Source organism: Ochotona princeps, chromosome 1, assembly GCF_030435755.1.
Source record: "Ochotona princeps isolate mOchPri1 chromosome 1, mOchPri1.hap1, whole genome shotgun sequence".
NCBI lineage: Eukaryota > Metazoa > Chordata > Mammalia > Lagomorpha > Ochotonidae > Ochotona > Ochotona princeps.
Genome location: NC_080832.1, coordinates 78,880,896 through 78,889,089, shown reverse-complemented (window position 1 = coordinate 78,889,089; position 8,194 = coordinate 78,880,896).

The window sequence follows — 8,194 nt, the reverse complement described above, 5'->3', positions numbered from 1 at the left end:
GATACCCAGGCTGAGGGGATGGGAGAGAGCAAAAGGGAGAAGGGAAGGAGAGAGAGCACTCCCATCCACTGGTTCACTCCCCAGATGCCCACAAGGGCCAGTCTTGGGTTGAGGCCAAATGTAAGAGCCAGGAACTGAATCCAGGTCCCTGTGTGAGTGGCAAGAACCCAATTATTTGAGCCATCAAGCATGCCTCCAAAGGTTTGCATTATCTGGAAGCTGATATGAGGAGGCAGAGCTACATGTCGAACCCAGGTATTCTGATGAGGGAGGTGTCTTTAACTCCATGTCAAATACCCATGCAAGGAAAATATTTTTATGATCAAGGTAGAAGACAATATAAGTGCCAGACTACCTTCAGCAAAGCTAATTAGCCTTGTACAATGTAAATGTAATGCAAGCCACACATGTAAGTTGAAATTTCCTAGATTACATAATTTTAAAAACAAAAAGCTTTTAAAATAGCAAACCAATTTAATAACCTTTTATGTAAGCCAATCACAGCAAATCCAAATTATCATCATTTCAGATTGTATTCAGTATTTTTAAAATCAGTGAGAATCTGTGTTCTTTTTTTCCTTGTATTGTCTTCAAAATCCATGTATATTTTACAATAAGACACACTTTAATTCAGGTATTAAATTTTCATCACAGATACAGTCATATACCTAAGTTGTTCCAGATATGCTTAAAAGACCCAGAGAATGGAATCAAGTATCAGTTTTCAGTTAATTAAAATTTAAAAGTCAGTCCCTCAGTTGCATTATTCACATCTCTAGTACTTGAAGGTCAGCAGCGTGATCAGTTCGTCCACGGACCATTCAGGGTCATGCACTGAGATAACAGTGTTCTTAAGGCTGTCTGAAATTCACTTCTCAGGCAATCACACTCCATGCTTATTAGGCTGCATGAGCTATCCATTCTTCACACATCCAGGTCATTCGCATTATTTTCCTCTGATATAATCTTGATAATCATGAACCAGTATTAATTATTGTCCCACAACATATTCTGGGATATAGTTTCTGTCCATACTCACTTGGAGTATTGTTATGGGGAAGAAGTGTGGAAACCAAGAAGCAAAAGTTTGAACCTAGCACTGCTGTACGTGAATAATGACCTTGTCACTGGAATGTAAGTTTCTTGAGAAAAGGAATCCTGTGTGTTTCATTCAGCGATGTATTCCCAGCCACCAGCCCCCACCCCCTCCAACCACAGCTAATACCAACTTTGCTCTCAAATATGAGCTGGGCAAATACACCAGTTGCATAAAACTGACAAGGCATTTCAATTTCTTTAGTCTTCCCTTTCCTTACCAGTGAAATGACATTAAACACACCTATTTTGTGGTGTTACTATGAGACCACTAAGCAGTGTAGCATTTACCAGTCAGGTGGTACATGCTAGCCATTGTATTAGCTGCATTGTTTGATGATTGTCAACTCAGTTAAAACAATAATTAATACAATTAAAAGTTGGCTTTTCCAAATCCTTCCATAAGATGAATTTTAAAACTGTCATACTGAAAAAGTTTTCATAAAACTAGTGTAAGAGATATATTTCAATATATATTAAATTATGACTTAGCTCTTATCATTTGCATAATAAGTAAAATTGGTGTTCTACATCAAGAAAAAATGTCCAGACTCAACAAATCATGAGTGTATATTCCTTAGCCATGGCTTCATAATATATTTAATTCCATCATAATTTATAAAGAAGGCTTTCAGCTACACATAAAATACCTGAAGAAAAAAAGTTAGCAAGCACTGCCTAGTACTTACAGGAATTTTTATAGATGTTCTTTAAGAAAACATTGTGTAGGGCTCGGCGGCGTGGCCTAGTGGCTAAGGTCCTCGCCTTGATCCTTTGTGGCCGCTGGTTCTAATCCCGGCAGTTCCACTTCCTCTCTGACTCTCCTCCTCTCAGTATATCTGACTTTGTAATAAAAATAAAATAAATCTTTATAAGAAAAAAAAAAGAAAACATTGTGTAAAATGTTCTGCCCTGGGGCCCGGAGGTGTGGCCTAGTGGCTAAAGTCCTCGCCTTGAACGCACCGGGATCCCATATGGGCCCCGGTTCATGTCCCAGAGGCTCCACTTCCCATCCAGTTCCCTGCTTGTGGCCTAGGAAAGCAGTCGAGGATGGCCCAATGCATTGGGACCCTGCACCCATGTGGGAGACCTGGAAGAGGTTCCTGGTTCCCAGCTTCGGATCGGCACAGCACCGGCCCGTTGCGGCTCACTTGGGGAGTGAATCATCGGGTGGAAGATCTTCCTCTCTGTCTCTCCTCCTCTGTGTATATCTGACTTTGTAATAAAATAAATAAATCTTTAAAAAAAAATGTTCTGCCCTGTACATCAGTAGATTGGACTGGTGTGCGGATGGCACTCTGTGGATATACTGAAGGCACAGGCTGCCTCACAGACTTGATGGTTGGTAATTTAATTTCACTACAGTCTCACGGTAATCATTTGGGGAACCTGTGTTACAAAGCCTACCAAAAAGAAATCTAGTCCAAACTTAATCCTGACAGAATTTCATTCTTCAAAACTTTCTTTTTAAAAAAATCTTGCAGAAAGCAGGAAGTTCAAATTGCTGCTTTCAGAAAGAAAAAAAAATTGACTCAGGATACTTGAAATAGGCATAGTATAATCTGAACTCCGTTTTAAAGGAAATGTTATTAATACACAATGTTAGCATATTGTAAAATAATTCTGTTCAGTTGCTCACTAAAAATTACATTTTTTGTTGTAGCAGTTTATTATTTTCATTCTCATTAGTGTGAGTTTAAGAAAATAATTTGTAAGATGTTATACTTCATATCCTATAATTACTCATGTAACTTCTTCAGAAATGAAGGCCGAGCTTATCAATGATTCCATCAGACTTTATACCAAAAACTTATTAGTGTGTCTTAGAGTAAAGCCTAGGAAAGTCAAAGTATAAATGATGAAGTCAAAAGTGGGGGATAATATAGGATATTAGAATTTAATGGAAAGTTAATGCTTTAATATTTATTCCAAAAGAAAAAAAACTATAAATGAGTTAGAATAGACATTTGCTATTATTTATATGATAGTTGCAGTCAAATATAAGGATACTTCAAAACGTTCATGAGAAAAAAATGAACTTAAAAATAAGATGATTAGTACAGTGCTTGCATAGCGTATCAGAGTGCTGGTTCTAATCTTCTGCTGAAGCAGCCCTCTGCTGTTGAGCCTGGGAAGGCAGCAGATAATGGCTCAGGTACCCGGACCCTTTCTACCCACATGAGAGATCCTGATGGAATTCCCACTTTGGCCTTACCCAGCTCCATCTGTTACAGTCACTTGTAAAGTGAGCCAGCATTTGGAACACCTCTTTGTGTTAATCTGCCTAACAAATAAATCTAAAAGAAGAAACACAAAGGAAAGAAGAGAAAGAAGGGAAACGAGGGGGCAAAAATGCTGAGAGGGCAGGAGGAAAGAAAGAAGATAGGAAGAGAAACGAAGAAAAAGAAGATTGATCTTGGTACAAAAATATTTGTGAAATCCATGCATAATTTTTTTTGTTAAATTTTATTTTATGGTACAATTTCATATAAACTGGGATTCCTCCTCACATTCCCACCCCCGACAGATTTTCCCCATGTTGCGACAATGGTATAGTCCTTCATAAGGAATCATAATTCCATCAGTCTGTTAGTTAAGTGTGCCCCGACTTTGCTGGTACAGATAATGTCAGACAGTCCTCCATCCCGTTGTTTACTCATTTCCAACAGTTTCACTGGGAGTCCATCTTTGATTTGGAAGCAGGGATGCATACTGTATCCCCACATCTGGATATGATAGTCTCTACTAAGCCATCACTACACATTCCCTTACATGAGAAGCCATGAAATAAGGTCAACAACCGGTATGAATTAGAACAACAGCCACAACAACAACAACAACATGCGTATTTTTTATGATAAAAATTCTCAATGAACTTGTTGAAGACCTCTCATAGCTTCTACCAATAATCTAATTTAACAAAAATCCTTTAAAATATCCAAGTATCTTAAAAGACTGCTATTCACAGTGGATAATCCCAGTTAGACACCACTTTCAGAAGTGGTAATATAAGTCCTTCAAGAAGGATGATTTGTGGGCCTGGCACAGTAGCTTGATTATCTAATCTTCCCACTTCAACCAACTGGGAACCCATATGGAATCTTGGCTGCTCCACTTCCCATCCAACTCCCTGCTTGTGGCCTGGGAAAGCAGTCGAGGACAGCGCAAAGGCTTGGGACCCTGCATCCACGTGGGAGATCTGGAAGAAGCTCCTGGCTCTTGACTTCACATTGGCTTAGCTCCATACGAGCCCATTGTGGCAACCAGCGAGTAAGCCAGTGGATGGAAGATCTTTGTCTCTGCTGTCTTTGTAAATCTGCCTTTGCAATAAAAATAAATCTTTTTTTAAAAATGGATTATTTGTATTGTTTTGTTAAATCAGTGAACCCTGTTGAACCTGTTTATTCAGAGGATATTCTGACTCACCTGTCCTTGGGCCCTGGCATCCATGTAGCCTTGTCACTTTATGGATGATCTGTGGTTCCATGCCAGAATGGACAAGTGCTATCACCTATCCTGCTCCCTTCCTTACAGACTATTTAAAAAGAGTCAAAACCAGGAAAATAGTTCCAACACTCCATGCAAAGCATTTTTACATTGATCACAATCATAATTTTTTTATGAACTCAGGAGTCAAATTATGTCTACGACCTTTTGTCCAACGTCATGCTAACACATGACTAAGGAGAGGAAAAGCTGGCTGTCAAATATTGATAGGCCATTTCTAGCAGAGTGTTTGCACTCTGGTACCTGTGGAAGTGGGGAAGGAAAATACAGGACATGGATTGCAAATGTGTAGTGGATCTGTCCTTTACAACTTCAGGGGGCAGGTCTCTGTTCTGCAAAGCTGGCTTTCTCCACTCCTGGAGTCTCTGGCCATGCAAGGACATACAACTGATTGTGCATTCTAATCTCTTATTTCGTTGAAGAACCAACATTCATCGTAAGCCCTTGGAAGGCTAGAAGCTTGTGTATTTGTCCTTTGTACATTCCTCATCAAGCAGTAGGCCTACTGCTTAGAGTAAGTTGCTTTTGAAATTCTGCAGCCACCAGTAAAATTATACCTAATTCAGTTCACATAACTCTCAGTAATCAGATGTAATTCTATTTTAAAAGAATTAGTCAAATCAACTCCAGACCACATACATAAATGAAATAAGCATTATTCTGAGATTATTATGCTAAATTAAGTGTGAAAATTGAAAACATTCCATATGAAATAGAATTATAACTGAGCATAATTAATCCTACCTACAAATTAAGAACAGATTTCTTCATGTTCCTCATACCCTTCCTAAAATGAAGATCCAATAGCACAAATCCATGTTGTCTGCAAAAGAAAGCATAATGTTTATGTAGCTGAAGCCTTTAAAAATAATTTTTTTGCATACCACAAAGGTTAGAATATATCGCAGGAATGGTTGGTTATAATGATTTCAATCTGTAGGAATGTTGCAAATTCACAGTATCCCCATACAGTTCTCCTTTTGGACATTGTGTTCACTTAAAAAACTTGGTTCTTCAATAACCAATAAGAAAAAGTAAAAAAAAAAAAAAAAGGTAGAGAATTGATGATCTCATTAAACCCAATACTTTCGAATAGTTTGACCTGCATAAGCAAATAGGCACTTCATTGACCAGTATTAAGTACCAATATTAAGTCTCTCCTAATGCCTTATGGTAGCAATGAAAACAGCACTGCAGCAACCACACAACTGAGTAACTGTGACAACACCCATGGCTCTTGAGAATTTGGACAGATTTCCTCCTTGTCTCAACACAGTCACTCCAATGGTAGGAGGAGCAGAACCACCAGCTGTGTCCACAGAGCCACCTACTGCTGTGAACTGTAGCTTCACAAACGGGTAAGCACATAGTAGGGAGGCCTGGAGCACAGCACGGTAGGGCAGGGCCTGTGGTGGCACTTTACATAGACTCATATATACACTAATCAGAAATGTTCAGTCTGCTCCTCAGAATTAATATCCATACTTTTCATGCACCCATAAATGCATAGCATTTATATTTCAACGAGTATCAAAAGATTAAGAATATGGAATGTGGGCCCGGCAGAGCCTAGTGTCTAAAAGTCCTCACCTCGTATCCACCGCCTGGATCCCATGTGGGTGCCAGTTCATGTCCCAGAGGCTCCACTTCCCATCCAGCTCCCTGCTTGTGGCCTGGGAAGGCAGTCGAGGACGGCCCAAAGCCTTGGGACCCTGCACCCACGTGGGAGATGCAGAAGAAGCTCCTGACTCCAGGCTTTAGATCGGCTTAACTCCGGCCATTCAGACCACTTGGGGAGTGAATCAGCAGACAGAAGATCTTTGTCTCTCCTCCTCTCTGTATATCTGACTTTCTAATAAAAATAAATAAAAAGAATATGGATTGTAATATATTTCTATTGCTATACTTGCAAGCAACATCATTTATGAAGAACAAAAGGAAAACTTAAGTGTTTAAAATTCATGTATGTTAAATTAGCACGGTCTGTGTTATATTTTTTCATTTAAGAAAATGGAAATTTTCAGGGCTGGTGTGCACGTAAAGCCTCCGCCTGCAATGCTAGCATCCCATGTAGGTGCCAGTTTGTGTCCTGGCTACTCTACTTCCCATCCAGCTCCGTGCTAATGGCCCAAGCAACACAGTGGAAGACACTCCACATGCTTAGTTCCCTGCTCCCTCCTGCTTCGGCCTGGCCAAATGCAACACAAACATTATATCTGGGGAGCGAACCAGCAAATCCAAGATCTCTCTTTTTTCTGTCTAGAACTCTGCCTTTCAAATAAAGAAAAATAATCTTTTAAAAAATCTAAGTTTTGGGCTCAATGTTTGCCTTACATAATTTAACAAAGAGCTAGAAGTAAATTTTATGTATAATGGAATTGACTATCATCAGGGACTTCGAACATGGGATATCCTCCTTTTATCCCTGAGTAACCAGGTTTATTTTTCATCTATAGATGTGTAAGGATAATGATAGAAGAGTATGCAAAGAAACAGTGTTTTCATTGTCCTCATCTTGCTTTATTCTACTTCAGAGAAAATCAAAAAGTAAATATTTTTCAGATATTTAAAATATTTCAAATATTTAACACTCTGTCTTCTATGGTGATTAAATCGCCATATTTTCCACAAAATTGTTTGCCCTCATTTGCCCATCAGTAGTTAAAGGCAGATTTTTTTAAAAATTTAAGGAGAGTTCCTGTTTGTTCTTAAAACTTAGACTGCGAGCCCAGTGCAGTGGCCTAGCAGTTGAAGTCCTCGCCTTGAACGTGCAGGGATTCCATATGGGCGCCGGTTCTAATCCTGGCAGCTGCACTTCCCATCCAGCTCCCTGCTTGTGGCCTGGGAAGGCAATCGAAGATGGCCCAAAGCCTTGACACCCTGCACCCACGTGGGAGACCTGGAAGAGGTTCCTGGCTCCTGGCTTTGGATCAATGCAGCACCAGCCATTGCAGTCATTTGGGAAGTGAATCATCGGACGGAAGATCTTCCTCTCTGTCTCTCCTCCTCTCTGTATATCTGCCTTTCCAATAAAAATAAATAAATCTTAAAAACAAGACAAACCAAAAAAAAAAAAAAAAAAAAAAAAAAAAAAACCTTGGACAGCAAGAAAATCTTGCTTCACTAAGAACAGAAAGTCTTTGGTGAATGAGAATTGAGATTCTTGAGACCTGATTAAACCATAGCTTTTTTGCTGGAAACAAACAAAAAATGAGTAAGTTAGTACTGAGATCTGTCAGTGCCTGTGTACGCACCTGTAACCTACACAGCATAGAGAGGAAAGGTAGCCCGACAACCCTTTCACGGGTTGGACTCCCCCTGAAAGCTGAAATAACACACGTTGGCCAGTTCTCAGTAGGCGCATCACCACAGTGTCTACATCTGTCCAAAGAGCGTCTGGTTTTGGCCATGTGATGGAATGAAAAATCAGAGTGAGATTTTTAATTTTCCTTCTGTTTATTTGAGTGAGAGCTACCCTGCATATTATTGGTTTACTCCCTGGCAGCCCAGCCTGACAAACTAAGAACAGGAACAGTCCATGCCCCAGCCTCCATCTCCATGGCAGGAGCTACTGCTGCCTTAATAGGATGCT